At 39.3% G+C, this 20,609-nt stretch overlaps 1 long non-coding RNA gene across 1 annotated transcript in view; it reads right to left on the bottom strand.

Moving 5' to 3' along the window:
* The window catches only part of LOC124803119, an 84,701-nt gene that overhangs the window by 26,996 nt on the left and 37,096 nt on the right, over window positions 1-20,609 (bottom strand). Inside the window, exons 2-3 of the long non-coding RNA XR_007017208.1 lie at window positions 2,765-2,855; window positions 1,523-1,622 (exon numbers count right to left, since the gene is read on the bottom strand). This is a non-coding gene — a long non-coding RNA (uncharacterized LOC124803119). The remainder of the gene's footprint in view (window positions 1-1,522; window positions 1,623-2,764; window positions 2,856-20,609) is intronic.

The following is a 20,609-nucleotide window of genomic DNA, read 5'->3' as shown; positions in this document are numbered from 1 at the left end:
AGGGAATAGACCAGGGTGACGTTCGATTTTGGAAGCGACATTCATGATTTTTTGCAATAAATTAACCAACAAATTACAAAACTGATTTTAGACCTCTATTGTACACCCTTAAGATTGTATTATGTATTTTTTAAGTAAAAAATTGTACAAGCTTTTTACTTAAAAATGTATAATACAGTCTTGTAAGACACTGTACAACAACTACGAAAGGCCTTCGCGGAGTGCGAAGGCGGTTAGTCGGAGCTTTGAACGCCGCAATTGTCAGCCTAGAACAAAATCTCAAAACCTGCTTTGAAACTGATGACACTGTGTAAAGTAGTACGTAGGGATATTAAAAAAAATGGTTTTTAACAGAACGGTGGCACTCTGAAATAAACGATTTTTGACATAAAAGTTGACATAAAATCGTGCACTAAAAATCGAAATTAAAATAAATCACAAGAATCCTATGTATTGCAGCAGAAATAAAGCTTACTCACAAGTCAAAAAATGACGAAATTTAAACGATAAAATTTAACTGCATGCGTTGAAAAAGGAAATTAAAGCGCTTCAATTTCCAACTTGCGGTTTTCAATATTGATACTGAACAAATCTTTAATTGGCAATGCCAGCACCCTACAGCTGGCCGTCTTTTTCGCCAATGTCGAAACACTCATTTTGACGAAATTATATCGATTAACTGGCTTCCGCTTACCAATCGAATCCTTTTTTGTACGAGTTTGATTACTTTTCGCAACTTTGCTATCCATATAAATCCGTTTGTTTGTCATTTGCAAGCCGTTTTGCTTTGTATAAAAAAACAGGTGAAATGACAAGCAGACACTAGACAAGCAGGTGCTTTCGGACTGTTTACCATAAACGAACCGTGCTACGATGAGAAATATTGTTGAGAATAGTATTTTAATTGATACTAATGCCGTCTGTGATACTGTCCGAAACTAAAAGGATCCCTGTTCCTTTTAGTATCGGACAGTATAGTATTACATCGGTTGTATTCGAGAGGTTGGATTCGCCAACCCCCATACAGTAAATGGCGATTTTAATATATTTCAAGACTTACAACTCACTTTAATTGAATTAATCTTAGAAATAGACTCCCTAATAAGTATTTTAAGCCAATAAAAATGAGGCTATAAAAAATTCTGCTTTGGTCTAACCCCTTAACTGCAAGTAAGCAGAAAACTTGTATGAAGGTTAAAACTGTTTCACTTACCGCTCGTTTTAAATTAATTATTACTTTCTCTTACAGGTATACAACTTTAGTTAACACTGTGGTTTGATTCCCCTAATTGTTAGCAAAATTTTAAACGTGTGAACATACAAAGAAAATGCTAGCGAAAGGAAATTTTGAGAACTTCAAGAGGTGTCGAATTACTCATATTCAAAAATATGTTAAATATGCACGGAGTTTTTGGAAGTACATTGTTTACTATTTGTATACAAAACTATACCAAATTATTTTAAGACATAAAGTAGAAGGAGAACAACTGCATCGTGCACATATGATTATAAATTTACTAACCAGAAAGAAAAGAGGCCGTTCGATTGTTCCCAAAATGATCATCGAATGTGAACGGCGTCAGCAGTCCGAGTCGTTTGATTCTCCTGTTTCTTTTCCATCGCTGCAACGAAGAGCAGGTAAGTGGAATGGGTTTGTGCAGTGTGTAGAGAGTACAATCTGCATAAAATCGTCTGGGAGTTTAAACCAAATGTAAAAATTCCTGATATGACGTAGACGTTGGGCTTGCCCATAATGAACAACTATTTAGTGAAATCCATTTACGAGCTTAAATTAATATATAGTGAGTTTACTAATACTAATTCTAAGAATAATGATAATAATAATAATAACAATACTCAAAAGAAGAAGAAAACAAGAAGAAGAAGAATGACGAGCTTTTTTACTTCTATCCGCGAGATTAATAGATGTTTAGAGGAGTCATGCAGTAATTTCGGTCAGGTGATGCACAAAATCCAGACTACGTACACCAATCAAGCACTTGACGAAGTTGTCAAGGTAATCTTGAGCAGAGAACTAGAAACGTGAAACAGTCTAGGCTCTAGGTACGTACCTTGAAACAATAACCGTGTCTACAGAAAAATAAAAGCGTTATACGAAGTAAAAATATGGATTTTTTTGTTTTGTTTTTACAATCCAAACATCTCTGGACTAATGAAATGACTCCGGTGAAAAATTATAGTAGTTTGAAAATATGTATTTTGTGTGGAATTCATGATTCAAGTGGAAAATATTACGCTGAAAAGAAAAGGGGTCTTCATGAGACAGTTTGAGCAACGTTTGGTGACCACTACAATTATAATTAGAAAAAGATATCAGTTACAGAAATTACTAGGAGAAACGTGGAATGTTCCTTCTGTTACATACTTTCTCGAATAATATCCTGTCACTCGGGTATTTGACACTAATGTGATTTTAAGTTCCTCACTAGACAGTCGCAGCTAGCGGTGAAACTGTGATGTTGAAGGAGTCACTCTTTTTCCCGACAGCTGTGTGGACGCCACGAAGGTCAGAATTGTACCGCAACCTGACGTCCTTCTCCCTGGCTGCCGGTACCTGTTTTCCTGTCATTATTTACAGCAATGTCCGTGACGTCTACACGGACTGAAAACCCTGTTAACCGCGCAGGTTTTAATGGAGCCAAGCCATTCCTACAAGACTTATTACTTACTTCCAAATAAAGAAGGAGACTGTTACGAAACTTTCGTCTATCCATAAAATACCGATTTGCTTTGAGACACTCACCCGAAGGGAGTTATTGGTTTTGTTGGTACTTTGCGGCGGCAGTCACTTCTGCTTCGATATTGGCATCTGACACAAACGGTGAGCGGGAGACCTAGACACAAAAAGACATGATGAACGACGAAGAAGGAGAGAGAGAGAGAGAGAGAGAGAGAGAGAGAGGGAGAGGGAGAGGGTGAAGAAGTGAGGGGGGCTGAATGGCAACAAGAGCATCGAAACATAGGAGAACGGCTGGTAGTTTATTCTCAACACTAACATTTGTAATGAATTGCGCGTAAGGCTGACAGACCAGCTATTGTTTAACTATGCGACTGACGAATATACACTGGAATCAGTCACAACCATAAAATTTACGTTAGGAGTATGGGTAAAGAGCAACTTGAAATGGAATGACCACAGGAAACTAGGTTTATGAACGATCCTAGACTGTTTCATTTCAAGAATACTTAGGAAACGCAGTTAACTTACGAAGGAGGTAGTTTCTTGAGTACTGCTCGTATGAAACATCTACCAGATAGTATTAATGGAGGAGACAGTAGCAGATCGTATAGGAGATTCTCAATGCACTCCTAGGTTGTTTATTTGTAAATCTGTCCATAAAACGTGTCGTGCAGATATCAAAAATTGGAAAACGGAATAATAAGAAGAGAGAAGAAAAACGGCGACGCTGCAAAAGTAGATTATTATCACACCCTAAAGTATTACCTTAACATATATACTCACAAGCATAGTTTATAATTATTCCGATTACCATTCCGTCTCAAGTTTAAATCACGAATTTCAAATCTGCTTCTAAGAAAAGACGATTATGCTGAACTTATATCATGTAGCCTCATAATAATACTATACTTCGAGAACTAGAAGCATACTAAAGAGATTCAGTTAACAATAGTCATTATGTTTTTCAAGTAATTGTGGTCATTCTAAATATCTGTTCGTGTGAGTGAATTTACCAATCACTCATTTACATCAAAAGAAAACCTTAATAATTAGTGCACCAACAGGTCACGCCATGGTCAAAGAACTAGATTACCGACTGAATTAACATTTGTCAAGATAAGAATAAAAAATGAAACTCAAAACTGCATTTTCTGATAAGGAATAAAATTGTAGAATAAACTACTCACAGAGATTAACGAGATTACCAAACCGAACTTATTTAAGAGGGCAGATAAAACGTACCTGTTAAGGAATACGTTAATAGAGTGGATGATTACTTAACGCATAGGAGGAGTCTGGTAAAATATACAACAGAAGAAAATGATAAAACTCTTCTTTGATTTCACAAGACATCGACGGACTATAATGCCTTCTTTTATTCTTGTAGTGTCTGTAAAACCTTTTACCAAGGCTCTGCATGGACAATACAAAGATAACATCCTGTTTCTGATCTAAACACGTCACTCATTACAAGGTGATGCAGACTCAGTGCTTCCAGCATGCAAAAGGGAACAAGCAGTACGAAAAATCGGACCCAAACGTCATCGCCATGGTCCTGATGTCGGCAAGTAGTGTTTATATAGTGTGACTGGTGTTGAAACATGAATGAATATTTAGCTTCAGATTTTCACATTATAAATGAACACTTTGCATGAATGTATAAACAAAACATCATCGTGCACTAGGAATAAACCGAATTAGGTTGCGCTGTTTTTAGCAAACTGATCTTGTATTCGGTACGATGGAGGCTCTAATATCTATTAGGTTACAGTTGTTTCCTAAACTACACAAGACAAATGCTGAGAGGTAGTGGCACAACTTGTAGAATTAAAGTAAGTACAAAAATATCTGGAGAAATATCTGATCAAAGAGTTATGGTAAGGATGCTAGATGACACCTAGATTACTTAAAATATACTTGACTTCTGCCTTAAGGTTATGGAAAAGCTCCTGTCCTTGTACGCGTGTATCTACAATGATAACTGGCGCTTCAATTTACATTTTGTTGATGATCAAGTCATTTTTGCAGATGATGAGTATGACTTGAAGTACGTGATTAGGAAGTAGCACAGAGAATATTAGAAATGGGGCCTAACCATTAATTCAAAGAAAACGTAGTATATGTTTACAGGGGCAATTGGTCAAGACCTCACACTAGATTTTGGTAAAGTACGGTCAGTGGACTATTACAAATATTTGGGTGTCGTTATTAACAAAAATGGATGCAGTGAAAGCGAAATAAAGAACGGCAATAGCCGAGGTAGACGAGCAAACAAAAAAATTAAATGTTTTATGGAGCACATATATTAAATCAGAAGCGATTATTAGAATATTCAAAACTATAGTAAAAGAGTAGAGCAACGTACGAAACAGAAATATGGGAAACAACTGAAAGCAAGAGGAACTTACTGTCAATGGAGATGGGATTTTTGGGTGTTGCTCTGAAATGAATACAATCGTAAGAATAGGAACTTGGGCCCCACTGGAATAGATTCAGTCGAAGCAAAACAACTGAGGTGTTACGGGTATGTGTGTGGCGTTTGGTTGAGAGCGGATGGCTCAAGAAGATGATGGAATGGATTCCGACTAATAGAAGAAGAAGACACAACAAGGGGAAGAAGGAGTCAGAAAAGCTATGGCAGAGAGGAATTTGTAGGGGCAAAATTGGAAAAGTAGGAACCTTTTGAAGGTCGGATACAGAGCAAAACCATAATCAGTACAACGGAAAAACAGCCAAAGTTTCAAATTTACTTGATGATTTTACCTCATCGGAACCCATTTTCAAATCATCCAGATAGTGAAAATGGTATTTACCAAAATATGAGGACCATGTCCAGAGAGACTGCCAGTTATCTGTATGCTCTGTAACTGTTCATTTGCACTTTGTTATACGAATAGGCCTACGTGTGTTATCTTGACATGTTTCTTATATTTTCGGAAATATCATTTTCACTGTCTGGATGATATGAAAATGGCTCACGACCCATAAATAGCCATCAAGTAGATAAAAGTGAAAGTTGCAACTTCGGCCGTTTTTCCAATGTACTTATTAACATAGCTTGATGTCCGCAATTACTCCAGCATGCTGGAAGCTCGTAAAAACTATAATGTTGCATTAAATTGTAATAGCAAAAATTGGTGGTATGGTTCCTACTATAAAGCCACAAGGGTCTACCTGCCAAATCTTGTCAAACTATACTCTACTCAGGATTATTTTAGGATTGACAGATACGAAAGAAGTAGTTAGTGAGGCTCATGCACGAGGAACGGCACGCATTCAGACAATTCTGTGGGAACTTTAGCTGCAGAAACCAGCCGCAGCTGCCGAACTGTCACCCTATCCAGTACAACACTTCCCGCTTGCACTACATTTCGCTTTCACGCATCTCACTGTGATGTCTGAGGTTTGTTTGTTATCACTTCCGAAGCTTGCTCTATCGTTTTTTCTGTAATAATAATACGTCAACTCTATACCTAGCGCTCTGTTTCTCGTAATGAGAACAGACATACGACAGAGTTACTCATGCCGCGCGAGCTTAGCATATTGTTCAACATTTAACTCAAACTACCTAGTGTTAAAATACTCTCCCATAGTTCTGGTACGGAGCAGCTAAAAATAAGCGTTATCTTTAATGTTCTGTTCTCAGCATATGTTCATCAACTTCAATAACAAAACAGATTACCGCTTGTCGAAAACTTGGTAATGTCATCAAGAAACAGATTTTCGTAAATATGCTTGAATAACTTGAATGAATACAGCAACTAGCCACTTTTTCATGTATCTTTATTTCATGCAGTCGCGTGTTTCGAGACTTTACCCAGCTTCAACTTTCGGCTTTATATCCATAGCACAAAAAATTTTCCATTGTGAAGATGAAAGTGTTTGTGCTGTGGTTATGAAGAGGGAAAAACGAGCCACAAATTACAGAGAAAAGGCAGCTGCAGCATTCAAAATGCAGCCACGAGTAACGTCATACTGATGATGATCTAAACGTACTATGCAAATTAAAGATGGGGAAAAGCTCGAAACGCGATTTCGAGTAAAATAAAGCTATACACACAAAAAAATGAGTGATTGCCGAATTTCTTCATGTAATTCAGTCCAAAATCACGGAGCTTAACCACCATTAACGTGGATAAATTAGTGTTTCGTAAACTTTCCGTATATCATACTAAAATTTAATAGTAAATAAAATTAAACGTCAACATAATGCAGCTTTTTCAGAACAGACTAAATCTAGTTCGATGTTCGTACTTTGACTGTTGGCAGATCTAAGCGTTTATCAGCGTGTAAAAGCTTTTACTTTCATCTCAAAAACCAAAACCACAAAGCAGAACATACCGATAATGCATTACAAGTTCTACACAGAATACCAAAGGCACGTCTATGAATATCTTGGAGGAATTAGAAATTTAACCCACATTAAAAATTATCCAAGTGATCTCTTTAATGAAAAAGTCTATCTCAAACATGAAAATTATCTAAAATATTTTATTAAAAGTTTAAAAAACGAAAACAGATAAAAATGACAGGAAACAGAAGACAATAGACAACCGTAGATACAAATGATAACAAATTCTAATATCAATAGAATGCAGCTAACATTAGCCACTAGCAAAGATCCAAAGATCAATGAGAAACTGTGCTTCCAACTCGCAAAAATATTCCACGAAAATATTCTACACAAACAGAATGAATGTGATTATAACGATGTAGCAACAAATAGACAGCTGAAATTACTCACTGATCCAATATGGACAACTATTCCAACTAGTTGTAAGTATGTATGCAAACTGACCTTTATGTAAAACTGTTATAAACGTAGGTAAAATCAAATGTAACATCTACAGGTTTACTTGAGAATGGTGCTAAAGCGGAAACAAGCATGTAATAAAGAAGTAGCATTACTAATTAAACCATTTGCAGGATACCTGTAATTGTTCATTACAAAGTGTCATGTTGTTGTTGTGGTCTTCAGTCCTGAGACTGGTTTGATGCAGCTCTCCATGCTACTCTATCCTGTGCAAGCTTCTTCATCTTCCAGTGCCTACTGCAGCCTACATGATTCTGAATCTGCTTAGTGTATTCATCTCTTGGTCTCCCTCTACGATTTTTACCCTCCACGCTGCCCTCCAATACTAAATTGGTGATCCCTTGATGCCTCAGAACATGTCCTTTCAACCGACCCCTCCTTCTAGTCAAGTTGTGCCACACACTCTTTTCTCCAATCCTATTCAATACCTCCCCATTAGTTATGTGATCTACCCATCTAATCTTCAGCATTCTTCTGTAGCACCACATTTCGAAAGCTTCTATTCTCTTCTTGTCCAAACTATTTGTCATCCATGTTTCACTTCCATACATGGCTACAATCCGTACAAATACTCTCAGAAACGACTTCCTGACACTTAAATCTATACTCGATGTTAAAAAAATTCTCGTATTCAGAAACGCTTTTATTGCCATTGTTAGTCTACATTTTATATCCTCTCTACTTAGACCATCATCAGTTATTTTGCTCCCCAAATAGCAAAACTCATCTACTACTTTAAGCGTCTAATTTCCTAATCTAATTCCCTCAGCATCTCCCGACTTAATTCGACTACATTCAATTATCTTCGTTTTGCTTTTGTTGATGTTCATCTTATATCCTCCTTTCAAGACACTGTCCATTCCGTTCAATAGCTCTTCCAAGTCCTTTGCTGTCTCTGACAGAATTACAATGTAATCGGCGAACCTCGAACTTTTTTTTCGTCTCCATGGATTTTAATACCTATTTTTCTTTTGTTTCCTATACTGCTTGCTCAATATACAGATTGAATAACATCGGGGAGAGGCTACAACCCTGTCTCACTCCCTTCCCAACCGCTGCTTCCCTTTCATGTCCACCGACTCTTATAACTGCCATCTGGTTTCTGTAAAAATTGTAAATAGCCTTTCGCTCCCTGTATTTTACCCCTGCCACCTTCAGAATTTGAAAGAGAGCATTCCAGTCAACATTGTCAAAAGCTTTCTCTAAGTCTACAAATGCTAGAAATGTAGATTTGCCTTTCCTTAATATTTCTTCTAAGATAAGTCGTAAGGTCAATATTTCTACGGAAGCCAAACTGATCTTCCCCAAGGTCGGCTTCTACTAGTTTTTCCATTCGTCTGTAAAGAATTCGCGTTAGTATTTTGCAGCTGTGGCTTATTAAACTTATTGTTCGGTAATTTTCACATCTGTCAACACTTGCTTTCTTTGGGATTGAAATTATTATATTCTTCTTGAAGTCTGTGGGTATGTCGCCTGTCTCATACATCTTGCTCGTCTTTACAGACGAATGGAAGATCGGTTTGGATTCCGTAGAAATGTTGGAACACGTGAGGCAATATTGACCGTACGACTTATCTTAGAAAATAGATTAAGGAAAGGCAAACCTACGTTTCTAGCATTTGTAGACTTAGAGAAAGCTTTTGAGAATGTTGACTGGAATACTCTTTTTCAAAGTGTCATACACTCCTCGAATTCATCTGTTATAGAATTCAGTTGTGTGGCTTACTGGCCGCATGGCAAGCTGATGTCGCAGGATGTAACAAAATTCAGCGGGCGTGTCGCGACTTCATGTGTTAGATTGTACTACTACTATTAAATTAGCCGGTCATGCATCTCTGATGCGCTGCAGGCAAGAAGCGAAGCCCCTGTCGCGGTAGGCCACCGGGCGGCCACGCTCTCTCCAGCTCGGCCGCTCGCCCACTCGCCGCGTCCACCGGATGTGACGTAAGGCGGCGCGCCGCGCCCAACCCTTCTTTATCTCCTTGTACGGCATATTCCGAGGCACAGGTACAAGGCCGGCGGTACACACCGGCACCGGGACCTGCACCTGACGCTGCCCGCCCGCCTCTTCTCGCTCTTCCTTTTGGGCGGCCGACGCTTTGAATATACATTTATTTAACGTTTCGAGCGGCGGACGGCTGGAGGGAGCACGATTCTTGAATGAAAGTGGCTGCGTAGCGGAGGGATCGTTAAACCTTTATGCTAATTGAGCGCACGAGCGGGCCGCGCCCTTCTGGCCGGCTGATGGCGGCGTGCGCCTATTTTTTTCGCTTCCGGTGGCCGGCCGGTGCCGTTGACACGCCCGCGTCCGACATCTTGTTGCTCTCGGCAGGATCCAGTTTGTGACGAAGCTCCTCTCTTCGGCGAAGGCCATCATTCCTAATCTCAGATGCCGCCGCGACGGGCCAGCGAAACGCTTTCCGTGTACCTATTAATCATCCGAATGTATTGTTAAGCACAGCCATCTGAGGAGATTACAGGTGTAATATATAACCAGGGAGCTTCCTAAAGGATTAACACGTCGGTGAAATTGGACGGTTTCGAAATCAGTAGCAAAAATTCGTCACGTCAAAATGTTCATTTATTTTTATTTGCAAATTTTCTCTCCGACAATATGTAATAAAAGGATGATTTTAATTCTGCATTTAATTCATCCTGTTATGAACAATTTAACTGCTTAATATACGGTTATAAAATTTAATTCGGATGATGTGAGACTCTAAATGATATTTTTAAACATTATTGTCTACTTTTCCATTACGTAATTTAACTGTTTCGTTGTTGTCGATAACTGTTGGACTTCTCCAGTACGCGAACACGTCCTGACCTCTGCAAGTAGCGGAAATAAAACAACAGTTTTCTTGTGACTCATGGACGTGTCATAGAATAACTTGCAAAACGGTGACTATAAACGTGTAAATCTGTGACTATGCTTTACAGTCAGTCATTAATTCCTTTCTTCATATGAACTGTGTGTAATATTGTTTCTCAAAATTAATTAAGTCGAAAGCCTACATGTTTTTAATTTTTTAATTGTATTAGTTGCCTTTTGCATCATTTACAGTATTACTTACAATACCATTTTCTGCATCATTTACCGCACCCTAAGATTGTCTTGTCTCTTGTTGGTACATTATTTTGGTTCTCAAGAAATATGTTTTTTTATTTTCTTCCACTGTATGTGATTTACAATTATTGGACCGTTTATCGTATTTTCACTCCGTTATATCTATTTTGTGTAGTAAATATGAGCGTAGTACATTTTATTACGTATATTACCATAATTTTTTGAAGAAAGGGTTAACTAAAATGACGGACAAATAACATCGAGGAAAATAAAAATAACAAACATTTTCGATAAAAATTTGCTATGGAAGAAATGAAAAGTATGCAAGAAACAGATAAGATGTTGGCAATGGCCTATCAGTGAGAAGCTTCTTAACATTCGATGGCATAATGTGATGAAACCATGGAAAATCAAAATCAGGGTGGCTCTATCAGATAAGCAATCTCAGTTCCTCGTTGCATGAACAGCTACTTACTGCTTTTAGATTTATTTCTAGCAGGTATAATTATTGGACCACAATCAAGCGAGTATTCACAAATAATACTACTACTAATAATAATATATTGATCAACAATATAAGAAGTTAATAATAGGACAGTACAGGCACGCATCTTGTGTGTGTGTGTGTGTGTGTGTGTGTGTGTGTGTGTGTGTGTGTGTGTGTGGGCGCGCGTCGAAGGTACCGATTTTGAAATTGAGTAATAGAAAACGTTGCTTCGCCAAGTCTGAAATCACGGAAAACCTGTCATAATTTGGTCCGAAATCTTTCCAGGCAAGCTTGTTTATCGTTTTCTGAGTGGCGCATCTCAGCTTGAGAGACATCTGCACTATGTTAGGCTATCATCAGACTTTACGTGAACAAAGTGTTAGTTTGAGTTAACAAGCGTATGAGCATTAACTAATTTATATAAATACTATGTGCGGTTGCAAAAGCGATCTAGGGAACGAATCTACGAGGCGAAAAAGAAACAGGTGCTACGTGTAACTATTGCGTTGTTACTGTAACAAGTCTCACAAAAATAGAGAGAGAGAGAGAGAGAGAGAGAGAGAGAGAGAGAGAGAGAAGAAAGAAAAAAAGAAAGAAAGAGTAATAGTGAATGTGAGAGAGACTTCCCAATAGCGAAAACGTTCTCTAATTTATAGCTGAAACGCTCTCATAATTGTTGAGAGTATCACAGCGAACAAAAAGTACCTTCGGCACATGAAGAAGAAAAGGGAGAGCACCACAGTGCTTTAAACATCATTATCACATTTTTTATGGTAAGTTATTTCCTTTTCGGAGCTCCATTAACACCTGTGACCCCATTTGGCTCAAATGGCTCTGAGCACTATGGGACTCAACTGCTGAGGTCATTAGTCCCCTAGAACTTAGAACTAGTTAAACCTAACTAACCTAAGGACATCACAAACATCCATGCCCGAGGTAGGATTCGAACCTGCGACCGTAGCGTGTGACCCCATTTATGAGACTAAAATGTGGAATATGACCTAATACTTGTTATGACCGATTTCACATGTGCAGATAAATAACAGAAGTAAAAAAAATATATTAACCGCTGGAAAAGTCCTGGAATGGCAAAAATGAGCTTGAATCATCGAGATTTCAAAAACTGACTTCAGAAAACTAGCGTTACTTGCGAACTGATTGTAGGTAGAGAACTAAGCACAAGTCATTATTTTCTTGTGAAAGCTTTCCCTAGATAATTAATTTTTTTACTATTGCTCCCAAACACACTACCGCAAATAAAAGGCCTCGGCAGCAATATTTTCAGTCAGCTTCTTTGGAAGCTTGCAAACACACGAAAACGATTATTTCTAGAGAAAAGAAAAGGTCTCTCTCTCCGCTCAATTACCTTTCACCAGAAATTGACAAGAAGTCAACTTTACTGTCGCAAACATTCCCTTAAAAGTCTGGTTTTAAACTGTTAGTATTTATCATCCACAAAAAAATTTTTCACTTCGTCGTCAGAAATAATGAGTGATTTTATTCCTTTGAGGGTGAGCCTTGCTGTTAATTTTCCTCCCCGGTATTTTCATCTTTTCGCTATCTTTTATCTTTCTTCAGATCACTTCACATCTGTTCTCTTACCGCTTCGATATTTTATGTTTGCACAGTTTCCTTCTGAAAATATTTCCTTCTGTTGCCCCTACTTCTCATATGTTTTACGCTGTTAAATCTTTCCCAACTTCTCAGCTCAGTTTCTCGTTAAGTCGTTCTTAGGAGATACTTAATGATCATTTTTGTTAGCGTCTATCGTTAATTAGGAATAAGAAAATAAAAAGTCATTGTTCTTTTCCTTATTGGTTCTTTAATTTTTTCTTTGTTGTGTTATATTTCATGATTACTTATTTAAAATTCAAAGTAATGAACGCTGAAACTAAGACCAAAGATGCAGGAGAAATTCAGCCGTTAAACGAGAAGGGAGAGCGGACAGGTGGAAAAAATATATTGAAAGTCTCTACGAGGGAAAGGAAGTGTCTGCTGACGTGATAGAAGAAGAAATCTGAATAGATTTAGAAGACGTAGGGGATCCAGTATTACAGTCAGACCTCCGATCAAGTCAGATAAGATAGCACAGGTAACATGCCTTATGGATTTTTAAAATAACAGGGAGAAATGGCTCCAAATTACTATTCATGTTGACGTATAGAACTTAAGATACGAGAAACATACAATAAGGCTTTCGGAAAAGTATAGTCCACACAATTCTCAAGATACCAAGAGCAAGTATGTGCGCGAATCATTGCATAACCAGCCTAACAGCTCATGCATCCATGTTTCAGACAAAAATAATATATCGAACAATGGTAAAAAAGTTCTATTAGTTGATAGTTTAGCTCTATGAACGTAAAAGTGCCAGAGGGGCATTTCTGACATTTCTGACATTAGATAATGGAAGCAAAACACAAGAGAAATTAAGACACGTTCAAAGGGTTAGTCGACATAGACAAAGCGTTCGATAATGTAGAATTGTGCAAGACATTCGAAATTCTCAAAAAATCGATGTAAGCTTTAGGGTAAAAGGGATAATACGTATAAGTACCGAGAGGGAGGAATAACAATGAAAGACGAAGTGCTCGGATTGAAAAATGGGAAAGAGGTGATGCAGTTATTATTCTCTACTCTTCAAATTGTGTATCGCAAAATCATGACGAAAAGAAAATGGAGGTTTAGCAATGATGTTAAAATTCAGGGATAAGTATATCACAAATAAGATTCAGTGATAACTTTGACATCGCCAGTGAAATCAGAAAGAATTACCTACCAAATGGAATGACCAGTCTGTTGAGTATAGAACGTGAACTGAGGGTAAACCGAAGAAAGACTAAAGTAATCAACAGTAACAAAAATGAGATTACTGAGAAGCTTACCATCAAAACTGGGCACCACGAAGAAGAGGAAGTAAGGAATTATGCTACCTTGGAAGCAAGAGGACATAAAAAGTAGACTAACGTAGGCAACGAGGGCATTCCTAGTCAACAGAGGTGTACTAGTAACAAGTACTGACCTTAATTTCTTGAGAATGTACTTTTGGAGCACAATTTTGTATGGAATCATGGGTTGTGGGAAAACCACCAAAGAAAATAATTGAAACGTTGGAAATTGCGGTGGTACAAAAGAATTTTGAAAATGAGGTGAACTGTCAAGGTAAGGAACGAGGAGGTTCTTCACAGAATCGATGAGGAAAAAAATATGTGGAAACCATTGGCAAGAAGAAGGGACAAGATGGTACGACATGGATTAAGACATGAGGGAATAATTTCCATGGTACTAGAGAGAGCTGCAAAGCAAAAACTGAAGAGAAAGACAGAAATGAGAACATATCTAAAAAGATAACTGAGGGAGCTGAGAGAAAGTAGCACTCTGAGATGAAGAGATACCAGTCTTGTAACCGGACTTATAACTTCTTTCATAATTAATCTCTCCAGTGCATCTTGTTTGTCGATTTTGAAATTCAGTGATAGGCACTCACTTGCGTGGATGTATTCCGATGTCACTACGTTGTTGTAATGTACTGTTTTTGAATTTCTCGACATGGATATGAAATTTTCGCCTCGGAACTGAATTCTTCAGGACGTTGCCAAACAAAGTCAAGTCAGTCACAGCGTTGGAATCGGGCGTGGGACGGACATGCAAATGACTGGTCAGCCCTGCGTGGGCAGGCTTTGACAGTCGCTGCTCGCCTCCAGCGGGCGATCAAATGTTTACGACATCCGGTTGTCCCACACGATGACCGTTTTTAGCGCTGCACTGTACCAGATCATCTCCAGAAACACCCCGTGGCGTCACGTACTGCGTTATTGACTTTTTCGGGCAGTATGCATGTTGCATCGAAACATGTGTTACCGAAAACACCAGTAAAATTATCCTTCAGATTTGCCAATTAAACGCTATACATCCCATTACGCTATTGCTTTTCCTGTCTTAGCTTCCTAACACACATTGAGCGAAGCAGAACAGCTGCTCACACAAGTACATTTTTCTAATAATTGGTTAAAAGTTCCATTGGTCATTTGAACTTCTATTAAAATGGTAAGTAAAAAGTCATTTCAAAGGCTGTGTATATACACTGACGAAAAAAAAATCACAACATCAAGAAGGAGTTGTGCGAAGTGAACGAAAATCGGTAGCCGTATTTCTGCATCTGAAAGATGATGTATTTTCAAATTTCGTGCCAGTCGCCTGAGAGTGGCCCTAGTAACGCCACTATGAGGATGCAGATCAGGTTTGCTTTAAATACACGCTGTAACGGTCATGAAAGTTAGTTTCCTTTGAGATTGGACGTGGTGTGTTGATGTTAGTCAAGAATGCCTTTAAGGGGACCACACCGTGGTGCAGGTCGAAAAAAATCGATTTTCGTTTTCTATCATATTTCGATAGATTAAGGTTTTATTTAAGTACTCTGAAAAGGATTTTGCTGAAAAAAATTTTTTTCGAGCATTTAAAGAGCATTTTCCTACCACTTGTGTTTATGTGCCATGCCCACTTTTCTGTCACCCACTGTCAACCCACCCACTGTCTACATCTACATCTACGTCCATACTCCGCAAGCCACCTGACGGTGTGTGGCGGAGGGTACCTTCAGTACCTCTATCGGTTCTCCCTTCTATTCCAGTCTCGTATTGTTCGTGGAAAGAAGGACTGTCGGTATGCCTCTGTGTGGGCTCTAATCTCTCTGGTTTTATCCTCATGGTCTCTTCGCGAGATATACGTAGGAGGGAGCAATATACTGCTTGACTCTTCGGTGAAGGTATGTTCTCGAAACTTCAATAAAAGCCCGTACCGAGCTACTGAGCGTCTCTCCTGCAGAGTCTTCCACTGGAGTTTATCTATCATCTCCGTAACGCTTTCGCGATTACTAAATGATCCTGTAACGAAGCGCGCTGCTCTCCGTTGGATCTTCTCTATCTCTTCTATCAACCCTATCTGGTACGGATCCCACACTGCTGAGCAGTATTCAAGCAGTGGGCGAACAAGCGTACTGTAACCTACTTCCTTTGTTTTCGGATTGCATTTCCTTAGGATTCTTCCAATGAATCTCAGTCTGGCATCTGCTTTACCGACGATCAACATTATATGATCATTCCATTTTAAATCACTCCTAATGCGTACTCCCAGATAATTTATGGTATTAACTGCTTCCAGTTGCTGACCTGCTATTTTGTAGCTAAATGATAAAGGATCTATCTTTCTGTATATTCGCAGCACCATACACTTGTCTACATTGAGATTCAATTGCCATTCCCTGCACCATGCGTCAATTCGCTGCAGATCCTCCTGCATTTCAATACAACTCTAAGCCATATGGAGATGCCATTATTAGTGAAATAGAATGTGTGGGCCATGTTCAAAAACGTTTGGGAACAAGGCTGAGAAAAGTAACTGTTGATGTGAGAGGAAAAAAATTAGAAGATGGAAAATTGCTGACTGGACAGGGTGGGTTAACTAAAACTGAAAAAGAAAACTTGCAGGTATACTATGGGCAGGCTATTAGGAGAAATGAAGATCTGGAGGCAATGAAGAGAGATGTTTGGGCCATATTCTTCCATAAGTCCTCTACTGATAATAAGCCATGTCATGGATTGTGTCCAGCAGGAGAAAATTCCTGGTGCAAATATAATAGGAGAATCTTATTCTCACCAGCATTCTCTTCCTGCTGCTGTTATTACAGCAATTAAACCTATTTTCAGAGAATTGGCTCATTCTAACCTTCTAAGGAAATGTCTGCATGGGCAGACACAGAACCCAAATGAATGTTTCCACAGCATAATTTGGAACCGCCTTCCTAAAACTGTATTTGTAGGCATGCATACAATGAAACTAGGAGTTCATGATGCTGTTATTACATTCAATTGTGGTAATATTGGAAAGTGTTGGGTACTGAAAAAGCTGGAAATTAATCCTGGTGAAAATATGATCATTGGGCTGCAACATTGCGATAAAATGAGGATAGCCGATGCAGACAGGTCTGCATCTAATATGACCAAGAAAGCAAGACAAACATCCAGGAAGGTGAAAAAGAAGCTGGAAGACCTGCTAGAAGGCAAACAAGGGTCACCATATGCAGCAGGACAGTTTTAATTAACTGTAAGCAACAAATTTCAGAAGTATTTTCTTTCTTTAAAGTCAATTTCCCGCAAACTAAAATTTTCAGTATATATGCCCCATTATATTAGAAACTATCATAGATAAATGAATGAAATTTTCAGAGACTCTGCGTAATATAAAAAGCTTACTCTGGCACTACATTCATTAATATTCCTCCATTAGGAAGGTCACAAAAAATATTATCTGCAGGAAAAACTGAATATATTTTGATAATAAATTTAAAAAAGTATTTCTTGAAAACTTTAAAATGGATAAAGTAAATTTTAGTACAGTTGACTCTATTAGCATCATGTAACATACAGTAAAAATATTAAGGTCCTGCATGAAATAGTTTTTTTCAGCTATGGGTGAAATACTTGCCTAAATTAACATGGGTTAGATAGGTACCTTTAAGGCGACAAATACGCCATTATCTGCGCCTCACTGAGTTTGAACGAGATGAGTAATAGCGCTAGGAGAAGCTGGATATTCCATCTGCTGTACTGCGGAAAGACTTAACAGGACTATAGCGGTGTTCACGAGAGTATACGATCGCAAGAAGAGTGGGGAAACTGACGGCCACGTGGCACTGCCGAGAGTGAAGACCGTGTTTGGTGTGTGGCTCTGGAGGATCGTGCTGCATCTGCAGCAGTAATTTGAGCAGCAGTTGGCACCACAGAGTCACAACGAACTGTTATAAATCGGCCTCTTCAACGACATCTAGCCAGACGCCCTGTAGCGTGACCCCAAACCACAGCCATCTGCGACTTCAGTGATGTTAAGTGAGGGCTCATTAGAGAGCAGGTGGAGGTCTGTTGTTTCCTGATGGAAGCTGTTTATGCATCGGTGCCAGAAATGCCAGCATTATTGTTAGGAGCAGGACAGCTGAAGGTCTATACCCAACCTGTCTGCGTGCGAGACACATTGAACCTACACCTTGACTTATGGTGTAGTATGCGACTTCGTCTGACAGGAGGAGCACTTTCGTGATTATCCCATGCCGCTTCCAGAATGAGATTTTCACTCTTCAGCGGAGTGTGCGCTGATAAGAAACTTCCTGACAGATTAAAACTGTGTGCCGGACCGAGACTCGAACTCGGGAGCTTTGCCTTTCGCGGGCAAGTGCTCTACCAACTGAGCTACCCAAGCACGACTAACGACCCCTACTCACAGCTGCAATTCTACCAGTACCTCGTCTCCTACCTTCCAAACTTCACAGAAGCTCTTCTGCGAACCTGCGAACAAGGTAAAGGTCCCGAGTTCGAGTCTCGGGCCGGCACACAGCTTGATTGCAAAACTGTACGTCGGTCTGGTGACTCGAGCTGTTGTGCTGCCATTTGTGCATAGCATTCTAGGGGATATTTTCCAATAGGTTGACGCTCGCCCATACACCGCTGTTGGGTTGCAACAGCTCTGCGGAGTGTCGACATCTTGTCGTGGCCTGCTCGATCACCAGATCTGTCTCCAGTCGAGCATAACATCAGCGTCATCCACAAACAGCATTAGCCGTCTCTGTATTGAGCGACGAAGTGCAACAGGCATGGAACTCCATCACACGCACTGATTTCCGACACCTGTACAACAGCCAGCCGAAGTGGCCGAGCGGTTCTAGGCGCTACAGTCTGGAACCACGCGACCGCTAAGGTCGCAGGTTCGAATCCTGCCTCGGGCATGGATGTGTGTGATGTCCATAGGTTAGTTACGTTTAAGTAGTTCTAAATTCTAGGGGACTGATGACCTCAGATGTTAAGTCACATAGTGCTCAGAGCCATTTTTGAACCTGTACAACACAATGCATGCACGTTTGCATGCTTGAATTCAACATTCTGGTGGTTACACCGGTTATTAATGCACCAGCATTTCACATTTGCAGTGGCTTATCTATCGCTTTCATTAACCTGTGATCTTGCGATATTGATCAGTTACATACGTCACTTCGACAAATGTATTCCCTAAATTTCAATTCTCTAAATTAATTATTTTTGGTGTTGCGTACTTTTGCCGGCAATGTATTTTCATCAGTGGCATCTGTTGCTCAATGCGCCAATAAATATCCTTCTGCGTTACCAATGGAACGCCGTATGTCCCATTTGTCTACTGTTCTTTCTGCCTTTACCGAGCGAGATGGCGCAGTGGTTAGCACACTGCACTCGCATTCGGAAGGACGACGGTTCAATCCCGCGTCCGGCCATCCTGATGTAGATTTTCCGTGATTTCCCTAAATGCCAGGATGATTCCTTTCAAAAGTGCACGGCCGACTTCCTTCCCCATCCTTCCCTAATCCTATGAGACCGATGACCTCGCTGTTTGGTCTCTTCCCCCAAACAAACAAACAACCATCTTCCTGCCTTAGGCTTCCTTAAACAAATGGGCAAAAGACAATAGCTTCTCACACATACACAGTTCTCAAATCATTAGTTAAACGTTCCATTGGTCATTTGCACTTATATCAGACTGATGTCTATCAAGTCATTTTAAAAGCTGTGTATACATTATTTACGTGTACGGCTGCATATTGTCTGGTTACAGAATACTAAACAGCATAGTATTTCAAATGTAGTGGAAATATACGTATTTGACTTTCTCATTAGTTATCTTACGAATGGAATACAGATTTGATACACATTTTTCTACTGTAATATACGTGCCGCCTGTGTTGCATTAAAATTTCGATTTCAACTGTAGTGTAAGTGTTAACAGCGTTTAATTAAATTTTCGTCTACAGAATAGAAAGAATTGAACAAAAGAAAGGATCTGAGATTAGACAATAATTGGCTTTGCTCGGTATCAGATTTTATACTGATTGGAAGATGACTAAACATTTCCGTGTCCGGCCGGCCGCGGTGGTCTAGCGGTTCTAGGCACGCAGTCCGGAACCGCGCGACTGCTACGGTCGCAGGTTCGAATTCTGCCTCGGGCATGGATGTGTGTGATGTCCTTAGGTTAGTTAGGTTTAAGTAGTTCTAAGTTCTAGTGGACTGATGACCACAGATGTTAAGTCCCATAGTGCTCAGAGCCATTTGAACCATTTTTTTCCGTGTCTGCAGATTGTACTCCTTTAAGAGACACAAACAGCTTTAATATTGAGTAAGTATTTAAACTTTTTCTGTTAGTGTTGTAGTGGTGGGTATTACTGTTCGTTTCAGACTGCGATGCATTATTTATGCCGAATTTCATTAGCGAATAAACACGCCGTTTGAATGCCTCACTCATAAAAAAAAGGCGCCTGTAATATGCCTGTGTGCGAACACATGTCATCACCATCGATTACTTTGTGTAATTGATATTTTCTTCGTAAGTGATGAGGCAGCCCAAAAAATTATACCATATGACGTTAGTTGGTGGAAATACGCAAAATATTGCAATACCTTTTTTTCTGTGTAAAACTGGGAATTATTAGGTAAGCAAAATGTACTAAACTTAGCTGTTGAGAAGCTCA

This window comes from Schistocerca piceifrons, chromosome 1, assembly GCF_021461385.2.
Source record: "Schistocerca piceifrons isolate TAMUIC-IGC-003096 chromosome 1, iqSchPice1.1, whole genome shotgun sequence".
Taxonomy (NCBI): Eukaryota; Metazoa; Arthropoda; class Insecta; order Orthoptera; family Acrididae; genus Schistocerca; species Schistocerca piceifrons.
The sequence above is the reverse complement of the archived record's forward strand: the minus strand, read 5'-3'. Positions and strand labels throughout refer to the sequence as shown.